Below are 25,275 nucleotides of genomic sequence, written 5' to 3'. Positions count from 1 at the left end.
GCGATGACGCTCCACGTACCACTGTCTCTGCTGCGGTGACAAAGAAGAAAGAAACTCCTCATCATCCATACCTGCATTAAACACACGAATATTTAAACTTAATATTGAATGAATAGAGTAGACAATGACGCAAAGACCATTAAATACAATGACGTAATGAAGCATATAAATACAATGACGCAATGAATTGAGTGATAGAAGAGGCAAGTCGAAAACTCAGAATTTTCAATCAAAAGATGTGAGCGCGAGTAGAAAAGAGCGTTATACACCATGGAAGGTACTTAGAGAGCCAGAGCTTTTACAACACGGAGCAAAATTGTTCAAATACAATATTTGTGGCTTTAAGAGATCTCTCTCTCATCCTCGCATAACTCAGCATAACTTCCTATATCTATATAGAGCTCTCCGTTTAAACACATATCCTCTGTTTCATTTTGTAGCTCCTCTGCATGCACCCCATATAGAGTAGTAGCATCTTGATGCTCGTCTGGCACCACCGCAGCGGCTTCTGATTGAGCATCTTCTCTGATCTCCTCCATTGATGCCGTTGTGATTGGCACATGGTAGCCTTCATACGTCCTTGCACTACGAGGGGCTACCTCTATGACGTACCACCAGTTTGATGTAGACTTTGAAGGATGAAATATTACCTGCCAGAGCCACATAACTTACATGCGAGCTTTCAAGCACATAACTTGTAAAAGGGGGATGTTAACTTTTTACATACTTACTTGTTCACAATGCTCGGGTAGTACGAAAGTGTCTCTTAGGTCAGTCCATTTCTTAGTAGAATCCACCTCAAGAAAACCAGACTCTCCTCTACGCATAGTAGCATTGCGACCCTCCATGATTATCTTGAACCATTGCACGTCGAACAAGTCGACAAAAAATCCTCTGTAATCGATCCTCAAAATCTCTTGCAGCGTGCCGAAGTAAGTGAGTTCCGCCACCACAGGATCTGCATCAGAGGAACGTCGTCGACTAGACTGTTCAAATTTTGCCATGATTCCACAATCTTGAGTAAAACGCTTTTTGTCGATTCGTTCCACCCTAAAATGTCGACCTTTACAACATGCTGCTGTGATGACTTATACTACAACGAACAAAGATTATGAGTGGCCGTTCAAACGTTTAGAAATAAAGTCACTAGCTAGTCGTACATTGCAAACTTACCTTGGTCGTGCAACCCCGAGAGTACTCCCACTCTTCCTCAGTCACTTCGTCACCGCATTGTTGTGCGCTTTTCAATTGGTTGTGCAACCATCTTAAGCTCATGAAGGTTGGTAGGCTCTCCAGAACCGTCGGATAGTGCATCGGTGGTCGTCTTCCCCGTCTCCACTCGATTCTTGCCCTTTGTCGCTCTTGCTTTGCATCCTCATATTGTGAAATCCACTTTTGCATCACTGGATTGTGAAGCATGCAAAATCGGTTGATTTTAGCCTCTAGATCTTCCGTCATCTTCTTCTCAACACCGAGATTGCACATGACAATCCCAGATATGCGCTCATCATCTATGGTTCGCCATAGCGTGTCCCGGGCTTTATCAAATCCGTCTAGCCACTCTCCAATGTACACTAGGGACTCTGATACCAACCAACCTTCTGCCATGCTACCCTCTGGACGTGCCTTTTGACGCACATATCCCTTAAGCGTTTTCATGAAACGTTCTAAGAAGAACATCCATCTGGAATGAGCTGTGCCAGCTATTTCCACCTCATAAACTATATGAACAAGAAGATGCACCTGAATGGTTAGCATGGTAGTAGGAAAATGTTTCTCAAACATGCACACAAGCTCCGCAGCATTTAGTTTGGCGAATGGTATGGAGTCTACGTTGATCTCCTTTTGTGAGATCCATTGCACCAGCTTTGCAAGTTTGTAGATTGTGTTACGGATGTCGAGAGACAAACATCCCTCAATGGCAACCGGTAAAATAAACTGTAAAGTATGTGTAACAATGATATTAAAGTCCACATTTTATGCAATGATATTAAAGTCCACTATGAACGTACCTAACACATTTTATGCCAATCGTGTGACTTCAAACCGGTAAGCTTTCCTTCTTTAGTAAAACACGTTCGGAGCGAGTACATTACGCCAGTAGGGGTCCGCAAAGATCGAATGGTCTCTTTTACTTTGCGTTCTTGGGCTCCTGTGAAAATCCATGGTGCTTTAGGGAGTTTTATCGATCCATCAGACGCTGTTTGCGGCCAATATTGCTCCATACGATCCACATTTCTAAGGTCAACTCTGGCTCCCAAAGTATCTTTCTTACCGGTCAGATGGTCCCATAGTAGATTACCCACATTCTTGAATATGTGCATTGGATCGAGCAAGTGATTGATCATGAGTTGGGGCCAGTATGGTAACTCGTAACATAGAGATAGTCTCTTCATCCCTGGAGGCCATCCGTCATCGCACATCTCCTTCTGCTCTAACCATGCTTGTGTAGACATCCTTGGTGGCTCTCTTCCCAAAAAGCCGTCGCGTAACACATGATTCTCTGGAAGATACGCTTGATGACCTTTGTAGATTTGCTTCTTCAGTGAGGGCGCCCTACGTGAATTCAGTCTAGGTCCACATGTAACACATGCTCTGTATCCGCTTGTTTGAAGCCCTGCATGTATACACATGATAATAGATCAACTATGGGAAAAAACAAGATTTACAGTGTCTGAGTGAGGAGTGTCAATAGATCACCTGAGCATTCTATTAGCCCGGGATAGTCATGCATGGTCCACATTAGAATGCCTCTGATCAAAGCATTCCGTCGTCCTGTGTGTCGGATCATATCCACCACCTCTATGCCAATCCACAATTGTTGTAGCTCTTCCAATAGTGGACGAAGATACACATCCATATTCCCCACTTTATATCGCCCTGGCACAATCAAGCTTAGCCATAGGTGCCCCTTCTTCGTAGTCAACCACGGGGGAATGTTGTAGTTAACGATGACAACGGGCCATACACTGTAAGATGTTGATCTTTGACCAAATGGATTTACGCCATCCATAGCTAGGCCCAAGCGCAAATTTCGAGCTTCCCTGGCAAAATCCGACCATGTTCCATCTATATGTTTCCAGGCTGCGCAATCCGCAGGAATTCGTAGCACACCATCCGAAGATTTATTCTCCTCATGCCATGATGCTAGGGCGGCCATGGACTTACATTCGAAGAAATGCTTGATGCGAGGAAGCAGAGGAAAATGTCGCAAAACCTTTTGTGGAATTTTTGTCCCGTGGAGATCTACTCGATATCTTTCGGAATCACATTTCGGACACTTCTCCATGCCTATGCATTCCCCTCTGAAAAGAATGCAGTCATTAGGACAAGCGTGGATAGAATTGTAATCCATCCCCAAGTTTCGCAAAATCTTTCTTGCTTCATCTCGGGAATCTGGCATCACATTGTCAGCTGGTAGTATGTGCTCTTTAAGCAATCTACACAACATAAAAATACGATACAGTCGTGTAAAAATCTATCAGATCATTATACATTTAGAGTTTTATTAAAGTAAACTAATTGTAATAGATCACCTGAAAAGCGTTGTGACGCTAGTGTCACTCCATCCAAACTTTGCCTGCATGTTGAGAAGAACCAGGAGTGCTTTCAATCTAGACATATGTGCTCCATTATACAATCGCGTATCGGCTTCACTTTTCATATCATCATAGATAAGCCTTTCTGAATCCATGATCGTCTCGATCATTTCATCAATCTCGGGCTCAAACATTGCCTCGTTGGAATGTGCTCTGCATGATCATCCCCCGAGCTGTCAGAGGCTACATCTTGTGGCCTCACATATGCTGCTTGACCAAAGCGCCTGCGAACACGTCTATTGGGTTGCAAGATTGCTGCTTGTTGGCCAGCGTCAGAGTCCGACGAGTTATAATTGGCAACAACTCGATCTATAATAGATGGATCGAACTCGCCAAATTTGCGAACGTGCTGCAAAGAAACACGTCTTGTCCGTCGCACAGCATGCTTGCATTGATTACAAGGACATAAGACCCTCGTTGAGAGATAGGTGTTTCGGTTGGACGGTCCCACATCCTCGTCACTACTCATAATGAGGATAAAAATCTTATAACCTGGACAACAAATTTAATATTCTATTGGCATTCTTCGTCTTATCTCTCTCTCTCTCTCTCTCTCTCTCTCTCTCTCTCTCTCTCTCTACCTCACATTCTCTAGTCATGTCCAATCCCCGCACACCTCGGTCTAGAGGTGCACGGAGATCAGAACCACCGGGTTATAATCTCGTCTTTATTGGTCAATACCTATATTTGTGGGTACAAGAAATCTACAGACCCACGTCTACATGATACTGCATGTAGTGGACAAAACCCCTTTGCCTCTTCTCTAGCTGTAGCACTTCACAGCATCTTAACATCTTTTCACAGTAGATCTTTTCACTGTTCGTCTAACTCTAAACCCTAAACCGTAAGTAATTCTTACGTGGACTCGATCTAACGTAAATAAGCGTAAATCTAACTAAAAATAAACCTAAATCTAATTTAACGTAAGTCTACATCTAACCTAATCTTTAACGTCTTTTGGGATAGTGTCCTACGACGTTAAAACTCTCTTCTTCTTGTGTGTGTGTGTGTGTGTGTGGGTAAACCTAAGTCTAATCTAATATAACATAAATCTAAATCTAACGTAAATTATGTTATATTAAAAACAAAGAACTAAAGTAACAGGGATTATAAGAACCTTAAAACTGATTTAACACATAATTTTTCACATAACTCGGCAAGAGTTGGCATTTTCATCACTAAAGATGTGAGAGTTAACTTCCGGCGGTGACGCTGCCTCATCTCCATCCACATCTGACGACAGCAATTGGCCCTTTAGACCGTTCTTGCTCTTGTTACTAACTTTGAAGTTGCTGTTGAATGACTAGAGGTTGTCTAGATGGTCATTGTGTTGGGGATGTAGTGACTCTTGCCGCCCTGAAGATCCAGCTTCTTCCCTATCTTCTGAAGACATTTCACCAGTACTTTTGGATCGACGGAGCCCACCATGAGTGAAGGCAGCAATACCCTATATTCCATTGAGGGCTTTCTTCACCCGCTTCATGCAGGCATCGCAGTCTATGGAGACCTAAATCTAATCTAATATAACGTAAATCTAAATCTAGCGTAAATAAACGTAAATCTAATTAAAAATAAACCTAAATCTAATCTAATTTAACTTAAATAAACCTAAATCTAATTTAACGTAAGTCTACATCTAACCTAATCTTTAACGTCTTTTAGGATAGTTTCCTACGATGTTATAACTCTCTTCTTCTTGTGTGTGTGTGCGTGTGTGGATGTGTGTGCCAATAAAAAGAGATAAATGGTATAACCTTTCTATCACCCATGCCAAGTATGATAGATTGGTTATGCCATTTCCCTCTTGAATAATAGGTCTTGAGTTCAACTCCTCGTCGGCTAGATCTTTAGGTCTTTTAATTTTAATTAGTTTCCTACGACGTTAAATTAGTTTCTCTCTCTTTCTCTCTCAATGTGTGTGCGTTTTTTTGTTTATGCATGTTTTCTCTCTCTTTTCCTCTCTCAATGTGTGCGTTTTTTGTTTATGCATGTTCTCTCTCTCTTTTCCTCTCTCAATGTGTGCGTTTCTTGTTTATGCATGCTCTCTCTCTCTTTTCCTCTCTCAATGTGTGTGTGCATTCTTTGTTTATGTATGTGTGTGTGCGTTTTTGTTTATGTTTGTACTCTCTCTCTCTCTCTCTCTCTCTCTCTCTCTCTCTCTCTCTCTCTCTCAAAAACACTATGTGTGTGTGTATGTGTGTGTGTGAGAGAGAGAGAGGGAGAGAGAAAGAGGGGAAGGGAACATGAGAGTGAGGAGAGGGAAGGAGCAGACCTGGCTCTCCTTCCTCTCCTCGTGTGTGTGTGTGTGTGTGGAGAAGAAAGAGAGAGAGAGAGAGAGGGAGAGCGTTACCTACTCCTTGCTTGAGGGCGCCGAAAAACTCAGATCTGAGATCTGAGTTTTTGGGCGCTCTCTGCTATTTTTTTAGCCCAGTCGGCGTCGCTATGAGCGTCGCAAATTTACAAAGAAATTTGCGACGCTCATAGCGACGCCGGGAATGTTTTTTTTGAGCGTCGCTAGTATGAATAGCCTCTTGTAGTGCAGCACATTTAGTGACTGCATATGCACTGGAAGTATCAAAAGAACTGGTGGGGGATACGGCATTCGAGACTATATATGCACTGGGAATATTAGTAGAATTGGTACTAGGTACCCTGCATTCTTCTCCCTGCAATGAATTGATGATACCATCCAAGGAGGGTAGCGGATCTTTCTCTTTTAAAACAGTAACAATCTGACGAAATTTGTCAGTCAAACTTTTTAACAAAATGGCTATGAGATCTTCTTCTAGTACTGAAGCTTCGACATAAACAAGTTGAGTTCTAATACGCTTCAGTCTATTGGCTAAAGCTACAATATTTTCATCTTCACGCATACGGATGGAATATAATTCCATTTTTAAACTCATTTTTGAATACTTAGCTTTGGCACTGAAAAGCTTCTCTAACTCTATCCAGGCAGCACTTGAAGAATCAACATCGTCCAAATAATGAATAAAATCGTCTTCTAAGGAGGTTAGGATAATACCAAAAGCTTGTTCATCTTTCCTTTGTAGCTCACCAGATAATGCCCTTGTAACTGCAGCGGATGTTCCAGATTCATCGGCTACGAGAGGCTTGACCACGTTCCATAAGTTTTTGCACATCAAATAGCCTTTAACTTTTATCTGCCAAGTGTGGAAGCCGGATCCATTGAACTTGTCGACTTTTGATGCCATATTCGATATGCAAAGGATAGCTTGGTCGTGTTTGTTAGGTTTGCAAAGAATGATCGTCGATCTTCGCTAATGGAATTTCGAAGTACCTTTTAACATATCAGTGGATCCGTAGCATAAAATAACCAAGAAGAACCGGTAGCAACTGATCTTCCAAGGAGAAACTTGGACAATAGTGACATAGCCTTCAATGATTGCAATTCCGCTTTATAGATTAAAATCGCCAAAACAGAATGCTGGAATCTTTGTCTACACTTGGAGTTTGCTGTAATGAATCTTCAACTCCAAATTATTCGTCATGGTAGAAAACCCACTTTGTCCTTGTCGATATGAGTTTAATCACCACCGTCATCAAGACCTTGGTTGAGTCACTCACCGTCTTGAGAAGAGTGGGATGGTCCTCTTAATTGAATAATTCAATTATTTTCCAAATGGTGTGAACACCCAAGAAAAAAAAAATTCTGCGTTTTTTGTAGCAACAGTCGACGAGACAGAGCTTGTGGACGGTTTCGCTCACAACGGGCTCTAGAGGCCGATTTAGGAGATGATGCAGTATCAAAATTTTCTCAGACAGCCAAGGCGAACAGTATGATGTCGTTTTTGTGTGTTTTGTAGCAGGTCGATTCCGGGTCCTTCCTCTCTGCAAGCAGCGCTTCCCACAGGGCAGCTTCTTTGAGTCGAGCCGAGACCGGGGCAGGATGTCTCTGATACCAGTTGTTGGAACTCAAGGCTATGAAGCCATGGAAGTGCAGAGAAGGAGATGCAGCAGAAGGCGAGAGAGAGAGAGAGAGAGAGAGAGAGAGAGAGAGAGAGAGAGAGAGAGAGAGAGAGAGAGAGAGAGAGAGAGAGAGAGAGAGAGAGAGAGAGAGAGAGAGAGAGAGAGAGAGAGAGATCGACAAAGCTTAAAACGCTACTTCTCTTAATTCTATTCATGAACGGGTTCTTACATAGCTTTGGTAAGGTGATAGCAACCACACCCTTTTCTTCATGCAAACTCAACTAATTTGATGGCCTATAGCTGTATGCTTTGAGTCCTGTTCTCACGGGCTAGCCAACATGGGCTTGAACCCAACACGCTTGACAAACCGTGAGCTAATCACCAAGCCCACAGTGTGCGGTATCGATGCATACATGCACTAAGCTCCCACCTAGAGAGAACACCAGACGTAATCACTTAGTGCAATCGCAATCACAACCTGGATCGCATCAACTTATGCATATAAAACTCCTAGGAAAATTTCACCAGATTTTCGACGCACAATGGCCATCAACACAAAATAACCATTGTCCTGCAAGCTCAATACAATGAGCAATCAATGCGCATCAAACTACACTCAACATACATGCATCAGCTCTGCAAACATGTGTCCAGCAAACGCTCACAAAGAGTACCACAGGTGACCATACATATCATCCACAACCAACCTCTGCACTTGCTCACAAGATCTATTGCTCACCACATAAGCATACATAGAGCATTACCCACTCAAAGGCCATGTATGCAAGCCACAACACTGCAGAAGAACCACTCAACTGCAACTAGCAACACCTGTGGGATTACTAGACTCAATCTGTATCTGGGAGTCAAACCCGATCTTGTAACACCTGCAAATGCTCACAATCGAGCAAATCAAACCAATCCACCTCCTGCTTGCCAATCTACACAAGACGAGTTTCTTTGCGGCTGAAACCTATCTTTTGATGTAGTGCTCAAAACCAAATTCTGAGGGCATAAACAACTTCAAAAGGGGGGTAAACCGGCAGGTCACCTGCACGAAATTCTCTCGGAACGCCGAGTGTGAATTTCCAAGCTCCGGATCCAGAATCTGCCTGAAAAGTGCGCGCGTGCGATTATGTAAAAACGCACTGAACTTGGCTCTGATACCAACTGAAGGAACTGTGCAGGAGAGAAGAGGAAGGATAAGAGCACACAACACACAGATATGGGTGGGGAGACTCAATGAGTGAGCATCCCCCTATACACTTATGCTATGTATAAGGTATACAAGTCAGTGGGTGCCCAGACTCTGGGCGACCGGGCAAGGCACAGGCGCCTATACCCCAACATGAACCTGGGTGTCTTGGCAGGGGTCTCGAGTGGTGTATCAATGGGGGTACGGATGTCGGTTGTCTCCATTGGAGTCTGGGCCCCAAAGCAAGGAGTTTCGCTAGAGTGACTCCTGGAGGAGTAGCTAGTGGTGTGTAGCCAGGAACAGCCCATAGTCGCGCAAAACTTGGCATAGATGATGATGTCGTGGCTGGTTTGGGGGCGAGAAAAGAAGGGGAAGGTAAGGAGCCTCGTCGAACATGCGGCGGTGTTGAGCCATCAGCGGTGGCCTCTCCATAGTAACCGCCAGAGCCACCACTAGAGCATCGGTGCCTGGATGAGTGTGAAGATTGTCTCGTCAACACCAAAGCTTCAGAGCATGCTGAATGCTCCGAAACAAAGGGAGATGCTAAAGGAGTGGAACAACGTGATGGTGCTCCAAAGCAATGACGCTCCTCGTACCACCTCCTCTACTGGGGTGACAAAGAAGAAATAAACTCATCATCATCCATACCTGCATTAAACACACGAACATTTAATCTTAATATTGAATGGAGAAGAAATTATGGACAAGTTATAATCTATACTATTAAACAAATTAAACAAAGTCACATGGACAAGTTATATGGACAAGAGAGAGAGATAGGAAGCAATGATGATTAAACACAATTTAAGCCACGTGAATAGAATATTTATTATAAAACAGAGCAAAATTGTTCAAAGACAATGTTTATGGCTTTAAGAGGTCTCTCTCTCATCCTCGCATAGCTCAACATAACTCCCTATGTGTATATAGAGCTCTCCGTTTACCTTCGTTCCATTTTGTAGATCTTCTGCATGCACCCTATAGAGAGTAGCAGCTTGATGCTCATCTGGCACCACCTCAATACCTTTTGATTGAGCGTCCTCGCCGATCTCCTCCATTGATGCCGCTGTGATTGGCACATGGTAGCCCTCATACGTCCATACACTACGAGGGGCTACTTCTATGATGTACCACCAGTTTGATGCAGACTTTGTAGGATGAAATATCACCTGCTAGAGCCACATAGCTTACATAAGTTCTTTCAGGCACATAACTTTTAAAATTGGATGTTAAATATTTACATACTTACTTGTTCACAATGCTCGAGTAGTACGAAAGTGTCTCTTAGGTCGGTCCATTTTAAGTTGAATCCACCTCAAGGAAACCAAACTCTTCTCCGTGCACAGTAGCATTGCTACCCTCCATGTTTATCATGAACCATTGCACGTCGAACAAGTCCATAAAAAATCCTCTATAATTGATCCTCAAAATCTCTTGTAGCGTGCCAAAGTAAGTGATTTCCTCCACCACAGGATCTGCATCAGAGGATCGTCGTTGACTAGACTGTTCAAATTTTGTCACGATTTTACAATCTTGTGTAAAATGCTTTTTGTCGATCCGTTCCACCCTAAATTGTTGACCTTTACACCATGCTGCTGTGTATGACTTATACTACAACCAACAAAGATTATGAGTGGCCGTTCAAACATCTAGAAAGTCGCGAGTGCAAAATTACCTTGGTCACGCAACCCTGAGAGTACTCCCACTCCTCCTCAGTCACTTCTTCATTGCATTGTTGTACTCTTTTCAACTGGTTCTGCAACCATATTAACCTCATGAATGTTGGTAGGCTCTCCAGACCCGCTAGATAATGCATCGTTGGTCATCTTCCCCGTCTCCACTCAATTCGTGCCCTTTGTTTCTCTTGCTTTGCATCCTCGTATTGTGAAATTAACTTTTGCATCACTGGATTGTGAGCATGCAAAATCGGTTGATTTTAGCCTCTAGATCTTTCTTCATCTTCTACTCAATATTGAGATCGCACATGGCAATCCCAGATATAGGCTCATCATCTGTGGTTTGCCATAGTGTATCTCGGGCTTTATCAAATCCGTCTAGCCACTCTCCAATGTAAACTAGGGACTTTGATACCAGCCAACCTTCTGCCATGCTACCCTCCGGACGTGCCTTCTAAGGCACATATCCCTTGAGCTTTTTCATGAAACGTTCTAAAAAAACATCCATCTGGAATGTATTGTGCCAGCTATTTCCACCTCATGAACTATGTGAACAAGAAGATGCACCTGAATGGTTAGCATGGTAGTAGGAAAGTGTTTCTCAAACATGCACACAACCTCCGCAGCGTTTAGTTTGGTGAATGGTATGGAGTCTACATTGATCTCCTTTTGTGAGATCCATTGTACCAACTTTGCAAGTTTGTAGGTTGTGTTACAGACGTCAAGAGACAAACATCCCTCAATGGCCCCCGGTTAAATAAACTGCAAAACATGTCTAGCAATGATATTAAAGTCCACACACAAATTTGTTACACAATTCCCACTATGATATATTCCACTTTAAACATAGCTGACACATTTTATACCAGTCGTGTGACTTTAAACCAGTAAGCTTCCCTTCTTTAGTGAAACAGGTATGAAGGGAGTGAATTACGCCAGTGGGGGTCTGCACATATCGAATGGTCTCTTCTACTTTGTGTTCTTGGGCTCCTGTCAAAATCCATGGAGCTTTAGAGAGTTTTATCGATCCATCGGGTGCTGCCTGCGGCCAATATTTCTCCATACGATCCACATTTCTAAGGTCAACTCCGGCTCCCAAAGTATCTTTCTTGCCGGTCGGATGGTCCCACAACAGATTACCCACATTCTTGAATATGTGCATTAGATCGAGCAAGTGATTGATCATGAGTCTGGGCCAATATGGTAACTCGTACCACAGAGAAGGTCTCTTCATCCCTAGGGGAAAACCGTCATCACACATCTCCTTCTACTCTAACTATGCTTGTGAAGACATCCTTGGTGGCTCTCTTTCCAAAAAACCATCGCGTAACTCATGATTCTCTCGAAGATACACTTGATGACCTTCGTAGATTTGCTTCTTCAGTGAGGACGCCCGACGTGCATTAAGTCTAGGTCCACATGTGACACATGCTCTGTATCCGCTTGTTTGAAGCCCTACATGGATACAAATGACAATAGTTAAGCTTGAGAAAAACCATGATTTATAGTGTTTGACTTTGAGTATAAATCACCTGAGCATCTGTTAATCCGGGATAGTCATGCATGGTCCACATTAAAATGCCTCTGATCAAAGCATTCCGTCGACCTGTGTGTCGTCTCATATCCACCACTTTTATGCCAATCTACAATTGTTGTAGCCCTTGCAATAGTGTACGAAGATACACATCCATGTTCTTCACTTCATACCGCCCCGGCACAATCAAGCTTAGAAACAAGTGCCCCTTATTGGTAGTCAACCATGGGGGAATGTTGTAGTTGACGATGACAACGGTCCATACACTGTAAGATGTTAAACTCTTACCAAATGGATTTACTTCATCCATAGCCAGGCCTGTGTGCAAATTTTGAGCTTCCCTTGCAAAATCCGGCCATCTATCGTTTATATGTTTCCAGGCTACACAATATGCAGGAATTTGTAGCACACTATCTGAAGATCTATTCTCCTTGTGCCATGATGCTAGGGCGGCCATGGACTTACATTTGAAGAAATGCTTGATCCAAGGAAGCAGAGGAAAATGTCTCAAAACCTTTTGTGGAATTTTTTGTCCGTGGAGATCTACTTGACATCTCTCGGAATCACATTTTGGACACTTCTCCATGTCTATGTATTCCCCTCTGAAAAGAATGCAATCGTTAGGACAAGCGTGAATCAAATTGTAATCCATCCCCAAGTTTTGCAAGGTCTTTTTGCTTCCTCTTTGGAATTTGGCATCACATTATCAACTGGAAGTATGTGCTCTTTGAGCAATCTACATAGTGAAGAAAATGCGGTACACTTGTGTAAGTAATCTATCAGATCATTATACATCTAGAGTTTTTTATTAAAGTAAACACATTGTAATAGATCACCTGAAAAGTTCTGTGATGCTAGTGTCACTCCATTCAAAATTTTCCTGCATGTTGAGAAGAACCAAGAGCGCCTTCAATCTAAACACATGTGCTCCATCATACAATGGCATATCGGCTTCACTTTTCATATCATCATAGATAAGACTTTTTGAATCCATGATCGTCTCGATCATTTCATCAATCTCAGGCTCAAACACAGCCTTGTTGGGAATGTGGTGTGCATGATCATCCTCCAAGCTGTTAGAGGCTACATCTTGTGGCCTCATGTATGCTGCTTGACCAAAGTGCCTGCGAACACGCCTATTGGGTTGCAAGATTGCTGCCTGTTTGCCAGCATCAGAGTCCGACGAGTTATAATTCACAACAACTCAATCTATAATAGATGGATCAAAATTGCCAAATTCACAAACGTGTTGCAAAGAAACACGTTATGTTTATCAAATAGAATGTTTGCATTGATTACAAGGACATAAGATCTTTGTTGAGAGATAGGTGTTTCGGTTCAATTGCCCCACATCGTTGTCACTACTCATAATGAATTTAAAAACCTTATAACCTGGACATAAATTTTAATCTTCTATTGGCATTCTTCTTCTTTTATCTCTCTCTCTCTCTCTCTCTCTCTCTCTCTCTCTCTCTCTCTTTGTTCACACTGTAAACTACCTCACATTCTCTAGTCATGTCCGATTCCCGCACACCTTGGTCTAGAGGTGCACGGAGATCAGAAACACCGGGTTATAATTTTGTCTTTACTGGTCAAGGACTATATTTATGGGTACCAGAAATCTACGCACCCATGTCTACATGACATTGCATACAATTGACAAAACCCCTTTGCCCCTTCTTTAGCTGTAGCAATTCAAAACATCTTAACATCTCTTCACAATAGATCCTTGTTCGAGGGATTACTTAGCACATTACATGTTGGCCTCCAATCTGAGTATCATGCCATTGAATGCTTTCCAACTTAAGGCCGCATCCGTAGAGAGGAAGAGAGGGATCACTGTTCGCCTAACTCTAACTTTTTTTTGTAATATTGAAGGTAGACTTTAATATAAAAACTAAATCCAAAATCTAATCTTAAATCTAACCTAATTGAACATATAGTGATTCTGGGCTAATTGAACATGGTTAGTGGGATAGTTAATAGGTGTTAGATTCTGATGGGAATATACATATTCCTGTGTACCTAGTGTTTGATCTTTGGGTGAAGCCTTGAGCTTAACTAGAACTCCCCGTTCATTGACATGCCCTAAAATCTAACCTAGATCTAAATCTAATCTAGCTAATCTTAAATCTTGCCCTAATCTTAAATCTAACATAAATCTAAATCTAATCTAATCTTAAATTCAACATAAACCTAAATCTAATCTAATCTTAAATCTAACCTAAACTAAATGTAATGCAGTTTTCCACTTGCATTTCGTGTAGCTTGAGCAGAGGTGCGTTATGCTAGTGCAGTCATGCGAGAGAGAGAGAGAGAGAGAGAGAGAGAGAGAGAGAGAGAGAGAGAGAGAGAGGTGCCTTTGTTTCGGAGTAGTGCTGACATGATTGAGTTGCAAATGCACAGTGCAATTGGGAAGGTGGCAACTTCAGCCGGTCGTGTAAGAACGCAAGGCTCTCTGTGAGTAGGGAGTGGCTGAGGGCCGACTACGGAAACACAAATGGGGCAATGTAGGAGAGTACCATCTACCTCAATTACAAGATGCTCAACAACGGAGGCCAGCTCGTCTTCCACAATTGCAAGGGCGGGCCTCCCTTCAATGCGCTCATGAAACATTGCAAGTTCTCTCACTCCTACTCCAGCATCAGCCTAAAGGACAGCCACGTCCTCTCTACCTCCTGCACAATACCCAAATCACCCTCTCGCATCTCAACCTCCTTGGACCTCAACCGCTGCATCACCAACAAACATGGTGCCTGCGAATATTTCTATTGGGTTGCAAGATTGCTGCCTGTTGGCCAGCATCAGAGTTCGACGAGTTATAATTAGCAACAAGTCAAGTTATAATCTAATCTTATCTTAAACTCAACATAAACCTAAATGTAATCTAACTTAATTTTAAGTCTAACCTAATTTAAATCTTAACCTAATCTTAAGTCTAACCTAATTTTAAATTTAGCATAGATTTTGAATATAAGTTAAATGTAATCTAATCTAATCTTTGATCTTAATCTAACCTAATCTTAAATGTAGTTTTAAATCTAACCTAATCCTAAATCTTAATATAACATTTCATTAATTCATATTTTCTCTATTTTTTTTTCTATCTCTTTCTCTCTCTCTCTCTCTCTCTCTCTCTCTCTCTCTCCCTCCCTCTTTGTTTTCTCCCCTTACCACTCTCTTTTTGTCTTCTCCCCCCCCCCCCCCTCTCTCTCTCTCTCTCTCTCTCTCTCTCTCTCTCTCTCTCTCTCTCTCTCTCTCTCTCTCTCTCTCTCTCTTCTTCTCTCAATGTGTGTTTATGCATATGTGTGTAATTTTTCGTACATTCAATGTGTGTGTGTATGTGTTTTGTTTATGCATGTGTGTACATTCTCTCTCTCTCTCTCTCTCTCTCTCTCTCTCTCTCTCTCTCTCTCTCTCTCAAAAAACGCAGTCGTTTTTTGACCTAGTAGACAACAGTCCACTCTTTTGATCATAACTTCTTCATCCGAACTCCGATTTGGGTGATCTATAGCCTCAATCGAAGAGCACGAAGTCCTCTACGCATTGATGTAAAGACAAAAATTTTCAGATTTATGGAAGGCGTTTCTGTAGCAGCATTTCCGAAGTGAACAGGTTCAACAAAATTGATTCTCATCTCCTATTTTACATACAATGTCTTCCGGCACTCGCAAGGGTTCTTTTTCTTCAACAAGGTCCACAACCATCGTGGAAAATGATCCAAAATCTCCTAAGTGTGGAGATAGCAACACAACCACCCAACCAACGACATCGGAAACCATGATCATGGCGTACTTGGTATCATTGCAAGAGACCGTAAACAAACAAGGCGAAGACTTACGAGCACTTGCAATGGAGAGTGGCACACTAAGGGTACTTGTGGTTGAGAATGAGAATCTCAAGAGGACACTTGAAATGCAAACAACACGTTTGATGCAACTTGAAGAGGAAGTCAAGGAATGTAAACGCTCTCTTGTGGACTTGAATGCTTTGAAGGAGCGGATGAGCAAAGTAGAGCATGACCATGTATTGAAAGAGGAGAAATTTGACACTATGAGCCGGGATGTATGCGACATGAAAAATGTATGCACAAACAAGTCTTGGGCTGATGTATGTGGTAGCAATGTGGTTTCTAATTCCTCACTCATGCAAGCTATGGTTCAAACAAAGAATGTTGAGAATGTGGATGTGGAGGAGTTGAAGGAACGGGAGCGACGTTCCAAGAACATTGTTATTCGTGGAATTCCCGAAGAGAAGTTAGAGACACCTCCTTCTCTTGCCATTGTTATTGAAGATTTTTTCAAAACCCACTTTGATATGTCCGGAGTTATGGTCTATGGAGCACATAGAGTGGGGAAGCAAGGAGCTCCTCGCTCGGGAGAACGGCCAATTGTATGCACCATGCCGGATGAGACCAAGCGAAAGATTATCCTTGATAATAGTTGGATCTATTTGAGGGATACAATATGTTTTGTATGTGAAGATCGCACTATTAAGCAACAAAATATGCGTCGCAAGGCATATGAGGAAAAGAATAATAAAAACAAGGAGATCTCTCATGAAGAAAATGTGCCCAAGGAGGAGGCAAGTCTCTCAAGCAAATAGGGATGCGTGACCTATGAGACCGAGTCACAATTGAAAATATGCTTTTGGAATTGTAATGGATACCCATGGAATGCGGGGGTTGGCATTGATGAACTAACAAGCAAAGCCGATGTTGTACTTCTTGTTGAAACTTGGGAGTATGATACACAAAGGATTAACGGCTTGGAGGATTACAATGTACATTCATTGATGTGGTCAAAGAATCTCAAGCAACGAAGAGGACAAGGAGGGTTAGCATGTATGGTTAAGAAAGGATTGGAAGATTTTGTATCAATTGTGAAAGATGACAAGTACAAACGTTATGTATGGCTGAAAATTATGACACCAAAAAGAGCACCCATTTTTGTAGCCGGTTGCTACATTCCTCATCATGATTCTCCCTTTTACGCTTGCATGGATAGAGATCAACCATTTTCTGATTTGGAAGAGGACATTGCTTATTTCAAAGGTGAAGGTGATGTTATTGTATTTGGGGATATGAATGCTCGCACAAAAACATTGCAACATGATACTCAACAATTTGATATGCCATACATTTCAAGGGAGTTGGAGGAATTTCACTTGTATGATCGTACTTCAATCGATGAGAAAGAGCCGGATCACTATGGAAAGTTACTTTTACACATGTGTAATAGCACGGGTATGCTCATTGCCAATGGTGTATCTTTGTGGAGTGGAACCAATGGATTTACATGTAGGAGACATAATGGGGATAGTGTGATTGACTATATGCTACTCTCTGAAGCCATCATGTATCGCATAAAGAGTTTTATGTTTGGTCAATGGACCCCGGAATCCGACCATCACACCTTATGTGTTGACCTTTCATGTGGAGAAGCAACTAAGCATGATAATCTCAGCCAAAGGAAAGAGAAGTTATCACTATGTATGGATTTCAAACGGGCACCAATGTACATTGAAATGGTTGAGTAAAAATTATGGATGACAAAGCTTCAATGTGATGCACCATTGGAAACTAAATGGGAAGCTTTCAAGAAAGCTATTTGTTCTTGTGCGGAAGAATGCTTTGCCATAAAGCATCTCCATGGTATCAACAAAGATAGATCACGCAAAAGGTGGTTTGATAAAGAATGTCAAGATGCTCGAAAGTCCTTGATAAAGTTTGATGCAACTATGGACAAAGACAACTATCAAAGTCATTTGCATTCATACAAGGCATTGATTCAAAAGAAGAGAAGAAGATGGGAAGTAAAGCAACAAGAATTTCAAGTCCAAGAAAAGGCACATGCATGTGGAAGATTTTGGAGAAACTTGAGAGGCAAGCGGGTTGAGAATTTTGGTAACTTGAGTTTAGTGGATATGTACACACATTGTAGGCAATTATATGAGCAAGGAAATACCGAAAAAATGTCATTTTATGGTTCACTTCCATGTATGCCGTCTTTTTTTACTATTGAGGATGTATGCGGTGGGCTTGAAAAGTTGGCCACTCGCAAAGCGGGAGATCTTCAAGGTATCAAGCCGGAGATGATCAAATGGACGGGAGATTTTACCCATGAGTGGATGTGTGATATGTTCAACCTTGCACTTCAACATGGTATGCCTTATGATTGGAGTACTAATTGGGTTAAGCCTTTGCATAAAGGAGGGGATGTAAAGAATGTAAGCAACTACCGGACTATAATGATTGGGTCTCTTATGGCAAAGTTGTTTGGGTGCATAATGGAGATGAAATTGAGTGATTAGGCTGAAGAGAATGACAAGCGTGCAAAGGGACAAGCGGGTTTTCGTCGATGCCATAGCACCATTGATCATCTTGTCACTCTTCGTGTTCTCATGGAGGAAAGTCGGTTGAAAGGCAAGCGATTTTATGGTTTTTTTGTGGACTTTAAGAAAGCCTTTGATATGATTCCACGTAACAATGTGTGGAGAAGGATGGAAGAACTCCAAGTGCCAAGTGAGTTTATGCTTGCGGTTTCTCGAATCTATGAGAAGGTGATTTGTCAATTGCCCATGGGAAGAGAAATTTCAGAAATTTTTGTAAGCACTATTGGGGTTAAACAAGGATGTCCATTGTCACCAAATCTCTTTGGTCTATGCATCGATCAATTGGAACAAATGGTACTTGACTTTATGCAAGAAGAAGGCATTGAAGAGGTCACTATTTGCAATGCAATAATCATGCTTTTGTTGTATGCGGATGATGTAGTGCTTCTAGCACACACTTTAGAAGATGCACAAAAGCTTATGGTTGTCCTTGAGAACTTTTGCTTGCATAGTGGGCTGATTGTAAATGAATCCAAAACAAAGGTTATGCTTGTGAAAACCAACCATAAGGAAAAGCTATGCATTGTGTACAACAACGAGACACTTGAAGTTGTTGAGAGCTTTAAGTACCTTGGCCTTGAGGTTCCATCCAATCACAAGTGGCATGAATGTGCTATGCGTCGTTTGGAAGCAGGAAAGAGAGCATATTATGCATTTGAGAACATGTGTAATGCGGGAAACATCAAGTGTTGGGTTCTCAAGAAGTATCTTTTTGATGCATTGGTGACACCGGTTCTTCTTTATGGAGTTGAAGTGTGGGGCGGGAGCATCTCAAAGTCTACTTGGAAAGAGTTTGAGAATGTCCAAAAGCGTTTTCTTACAAACTTTCTCCAAGTTAAGACACAAACACCATATATGCTCCTACTTCTTGAGTCGGGATCTCTTCCAATTGAGGTTATGGGCATGGAAAGGGTTGTGGAGTACATGATAAAGATGCATCAAAACCCCTCACATCGACTTCCTACAATTGCATGGGAAGCAAGCAAAAAAGTTCAAAAGACGCATAAAAGCAAGATCTTGAGCACGGGATGGATGCAAGACATAAATAAGTGGTTTGGGAGATGGGATGCATTACACTTGCTACATGATGCTTCAATTGCCTCTCAAGTGAATGAAGCTTTTCTACAACGCCAATGTATTACGGCTTGGGAGAAATCCGGTGGGTCACGCTTCATACATTACACCACCTATATTGCCCCCAACTACAAACCATGTTCTTCGCTGAGAGAGGAAACCGTACTCACACTTACATGCTTGAGCCTATTCCCTTGTCCGCGATACGCACTATCGCAGCAATTCGGCTTAGCTCCCATTTCCTTCAATGCGAGATAGGGCATTGGGGCAATGGAGAAGAGTCAAATCGATTGTGCACATTATGCTCAGTGCAAGTTCGAGAGTCTGAGTACCACACACTACTAGAGTGCTCAGCTTTTGATCACATCCGAACTTGCTTCTCTCACATTTTCAGCCATAACTTAGACCTACACACTTTCCTCTCCCAGCCAAAGTGTGGGCTCTCCATTGCGACTCTCATCACTACAATTTTGGAGCATCGAGAGTCACTCATCAGCCATACACATACTACATCACATGTAACTTTGGTCCCATAGGTCATATTTGACCTTCGAGGACGATAATAAACTCTCTCTCTCTCTCTCTCTCTCTCTCTCTCTCTCTCTCTCTCTCTCTCTCTCTCAAAGATAGAATGTGTGTGTGTGTGAGAGAGATTGAGAGGGAGAGAGAGAAACAGGGGAAGGAAACATGAGAGGAGGAGAGGGAAGGAGAATACCTGGCTCTCCTTCTTCTCCTCGTGTGTGTGTGTGGGGAGGGGGGGGGGGGGGGGGGGGGGGGGAAGAGAGAGAGAGAGAGAGAGAGAGAGAGAGAGAGAGAGAGACGCGGATTTACCTGTTTTGCTAGAGTGTCAAAACTCACATCTGAGATCTATGTTTTTGGCACTCTCGGTTTATTTTTTACCCCTGTAGGCATCACTATGGGCGTCGCTATGACCGTCTGTTGAGCCGAAGGACAACACAGCCACACTTTTGCAACTATTCATTGTAATAAATGTCTTGCCGATATTATTTTTCATTGAGCTAATCATTTGTAATTAGTGGGACTCGATTGAGTTTCCAGATTGTATTCCATTCAAGTAGGCAAGATAGTTATGCCCGCATTTGTAAGTAGAGATGATTTCACACCTCCAAGGCTGAGGTATAAAAGCCAACTTTTGTAAACCTAAAGAAGACTTATCATTAATCAAAAGTTGAGTTTTTGAGCGCCGTGACTGTGTCTGAGAGAGAGTGAGAGAGAGAGAGAGAGAGTCTTATCCTCTTGCTACGCGAGCTACGGAGCCGCCATTGGAGAAGCGACACCGCCATTGTGTTAGCAACGGCGAGAGTTACGCACCGATACCAAACGTGCACATATTCGGCTTCTACGTGAGGTGAGATCCCACGAGCTTCTTTGTGAGTTTTCTCTTGATCTGTGTGTCGAAATTCAGCGTGCTATATATCGATAGAACCGCAGCGAGTAGAACTACACATTAGAACCATCGAAGTCGAGATTCAGTGACCTGTAATTTTCAGCCTGTCTTCATACGCGATTACCGCACGGAGTGTTTGCAGGTTGAGATTAGAGTGTAAATTCATAGGGTACTGTCCTTACGTGGTGTATAGACTCCCCTTTGAGTTTGAGGTTGATTCGATGACTTTTGATCATGTTTTGGATAGAGTTTGCTCGTAGGACGGATTTCAATCATTTGCATTTTTAGAACTTAGATTTGATTTCCTTGGTAGTGATTGTCTCTAGAAGGTCGAGTAGGTGATTGACACCCATCTATTTGTTTCCATGCGCCTGCGGGTCAAGCTCCATCCTCGTCTGACATTCTTGTTTGTTGGTTGAGTTCTCGCTATTACAGCATCCGCTAGCGACGTAACCACCCATTACCGTCGCTATAGGCCTCGCTATGCAACAAAGAAAATAGCGACGCCCATAGCGACGTGGTGGATTTTAACTTTTGAGAGTTGCACTGTGAATGTTGCTAATATGAAGTATCTCTTGTAGTGTCACTTAGTGAGCCCAATGTACTTTATTACATTCTAGAGCTAGGAGTTGGCCTCTTGGCACGATCTAGGCCATTGTTCGCCATTCTAATCACACGGCCAACAATTTCACAGAAAAGAAACTCATGGAGCTACCGAGAAAGATAACAACACTGAACAAGAAAGCTTCTTCTGAAAAACAAGAAAGCCATCGAGAAAAACAACAATGCTAAACAAGAAAGAGCTGAAAAACTCCCATTATTAAAGATCACATTACATTTGTTTATAACAAGAACTAACATTGCCTGGTTGGCCTTGTCGTGAATTTATTTTCTCAAGACATAGGAAGTACTATTATAGAATTTTTTAAAGCAAATAGTATATCAAGATGAACATAAAAGATTTTACAAAACAAATTTTTTACATGAAAATTAGTTTGTAATTGTTATGTTATAGTCATATACTCTTTTTTGTGTGCATATATATCAAATAGAGCACTCACCTTATTTGTAGTGGTTTCACTTGAACAAGTACGTATTTCAAAAAGTTTGCCTTTGATGAACTATGATCAACATTAAAATAATAGTTAAACTTTCCATACCATGAAAATTCTAAATTTTTAAAAAAGTAGATAGTGCACGGTTTATGTGAGTGCCACACACAAGTATGGTGGTGAGTCAGAATTGTGTCTCTCCAAAATTTATAAGAAATGGAAGTTGTGCCTTGTCCCATAGTCGATTTCCTACTATATAGTACTAGCTTGCGCAACCCGCCCTACCGGCGGGTCTTGTTTGCTCTTACTATGACACAAATTAAATTAATGACACACATGGTATTCATAAGTTCATGGTACACACACACACACACAGGCTCTTTCTCATCCATTGAAGTACGATCATACAAGTGAACTTCCTCCTATGGCATATCAAATTGTGGAGTATCATGCTGCAATGTTTTGGTGCAAGCATTCATATCCCCAAATACAAGAACATCACCTTCATCTTTGAAATAAGCAATGTTCTCTTTTAAATTAAAAAATGGCTGATCTCTATCATGCAAGCATAAAAGGGGAGATCATGATGAGGAATGTAGCAACCGGCTATAAAAATGGGTGTTGGGTACTCTTTTTGGTGTTATAATTTTCAGCCATGCATAATGTTTCTACTTGTCATCTTTCACAATTGATACAAAATCTTCCAATCTTTTCTTAATCATACATGCTACCCCTCATTGCTCTCTTCATTGCTTGAGATTCTTTGACCACATCAGTGAATGTACATTATAATCCTCCAAGCCGTTAATACTTTGTGTATCATGCTCCCAAGTTTCAACAAGAAGCACAACATTGGCTTTGCTTATTAGTTCATCAATGCCAACCCCCCCATTCCATGGGTATCCATTACAATTACAAAAGCATATTTTCAAAGGAAAGAGGGAGATAGAAAATGAGAGGGGAGGGAGAGAGGGAGAAATAGAGAAAGAGGGAAAGAGAGATAGATAGATAGAGAGAGAGAGAGAGAGAGAGAGAGAGAGAGAGAGAGAGAGAGAGAGAGAGAGAGAGAAATAGAGGGAGAGAGGGAAGGAGGGGGAGAGAGAGGGGGGGGGGGGAGAGAAACAAAGAGAGAGAGAGAGAGAGAGAGAGAGAGAGAGAGAGAGGGAAATAAAGAGAGGGAGGGGAAGGAGGGAGGGAGGGAGGGAGGGAGGGAAAGAGAGAGGATGAGAGGGGAGGGAGAGAGAGAAAGAGAGGGAAGGACGGAGAGAGAGAGAGAGAGAGAGAGAGAGAGAGAGAGAGGGGAGGGAGAGAGGAAAAGAGGCAAACAGGGAGGGAAAAATAGAGAAAGGGGGAAAGAGAGAGAGAGAGATAGATAGAGAGAGAGAAATAGAGGGAGAGAGGGAAGGAAAGATAGAGAGAGAGAGAGAGAGAGAGAGAGAGAGAGGGAGAGAGAAATAGTGAGGGAAAGAGAGAGAGAGAGAGAGAGAGAGAGAGAGAGAGAGAGAGAGAGATAGAAAAAGAGAAAGAGAGAGATGGATAGGAAGAGGGAGAAGGAGAGAGAGAGAGAGAGAGAGAGAGAGGGAGAGGGAGAGGGAGAGAGAGACATAGAGAGAGAGAGAGAGAGAGAGAGAGAGAGAGAGAGAGAGAAATAGAGATATCTGTGGGGAGAAAGAGGGAAAGAGGGAGAAAGAGAAATAGAGATATTCGTCGAGACAAAGAGATAGATAGAGAGAGGAAGATAAAGAAATAGGGAGATAAAGAGCAGTGGTTGCAGGCGGAGTAACCATTTTGTGGTGTACGCACTGCAGGTATGCTTTTGCTTTTGTAGAGTGCTATGAAAAAGACCTTCTTTACGTGAAGCCGATGGACCCTCAAAAATTACTTTCTACTCTTTTCTCCTTAGCTTCTCTATCGTTCTCTCTCTCTCTCTCTCTCTTTCTTCCTATCTCTTTCTCTCCATCACATAGACATTAGGTTGGACAGCTTTTAACAGTATCGTGCCTCAGAATGGAGGCAGACATGCAATGTGCACCCTAAACCCTCGAACAAGGAGCTACTGTGAAGAGATGCTGCACAATAAGCATAATAAAGAAGCTCTTCTTCATAGCACTCTACAGAAGCAGCGAGCACCCTCGCACTGCACACACACAAAACATGGCTACATTTACAACCATAACTATTTATCTATACTCAAAATGATGGCTACATTACGTAATTGCATATATATTTGTGTGTACATATATATTTTTTAATGCATGTATGTAAGCACTAAGTATGGGAGAATAGCACCTGAAGGTTAGTGCACTTCCTCTTAAGTATAGTCCTTTTTTAATCGTGGCGTTGCAATCATTGATCCACTCATGCGTGGATTACCGCAAATTATCTTTGGTTTTACCACAGTTGAGACTATGATGATATATAAAGAGGTGCCTCTTGATCTTTGGCATTAATAGCCTCTACTTAGGTCTACTAGTATGCATATGTATCTACGTTCTTGTGTGCTAATATACTTGTGTACGTATTTATAGATGAGTGAGTAGGGGGAATAACTAAATCTCATATTTCTCTTTGTAATGTAGATGTTAGACGAGAGACCACCTAGTGGAGAGCAACAATCTGGCTCTTCTTTTGGTTGGTTCATATCCAGGTGGGCTCCCACCCGGGGTGGACATCATCTCCAATGGACCCGAGTCAAGAGACGATGATAACAAGCAAAGAAATAAAGATTGTTTCTGGCTAGTTAACCCTAAACCATGAGTTTCATAGGTTTATCGCTCTTACTTGACCAACCAGAGAGATGGTCAAATATCGGGAGTGCCATACAGGCTTTGATACTTGGTGATGGTTGTTTGAGAACAACCACATCGCTTGCTAGCAATTTGATACAGCGGCTGAATCACTACAAGCGATAAGTTTAAACAAGTAATTTTGTATCACTTTTTTTGAGTTGTTGATAATTATTTAATTCGGTTTGGGTTTATGTAGAGTCAAGGTGATCAAATGTATGTGCCTCTGGACGACGACGAGAACAAGGAGGATAAGATAGAGAAGTATTTGTCCAAACTTTTGTAAAGTCCCAATGTGGAAAAATGTATATACAACTATCTACATTCTATTTGTAACTTTTTTAAATAGTTGATCTTCTGCACATTAAATTGTCAAGGTAAACTAGATTCAATTTCAATTCTTTGGTTTTTTTGTATACTCTTTTTTTTTTTTTTAATAGCAAAGCTCACAATTGTGAGTGGATTATATTGAGCAGCCCAAAAAATTACAAGGTTTTGTCATGCTCATGTTAAGCCATGACAACATCCAGGGATCAAAATTACAACGGCTATCAGGGCAGCCACCCCTACCACCCCGCCTTCACATCCTTGATACACAAATCCCATACTCTTGTCATTCTGAGATCTT

General features: G+C 42.0%; 1 pseudogene; it reads left to right on the top strand.

Moving 5' to 3' along the window:
- The window catches only part of LOC147424346 (large ribosomal subunit protein eL18y pseudogene), a 32,229-nt pseudogene extending 7,296 nt beyond the window's left edge, over positions 1-24,933 (top strand).
- The last annotated feature ends 342 nt before the right edge of the window (positions 24,934-25,275 follow it).

Source organism: Adiantum capillus-veneris, chromosome 25 (assembly GCF_014529385.1).
Source record: "Adiantum capillus-veneris isolate H3 chromosome 25, ASM1452938v2, whole genome shotgun sequence".
Taxonomy (NCBI): domain Eukaryota; kingdom Viridiplantae; phylum Streptophyta; class Polypodiopsida; order Polypodiales; family Pteridaceae; genus Adiantum; species Adiantum capillus-veneris.
This window is presented reverse-complemented; position numbering and strand designations above follow the sequence as displayed.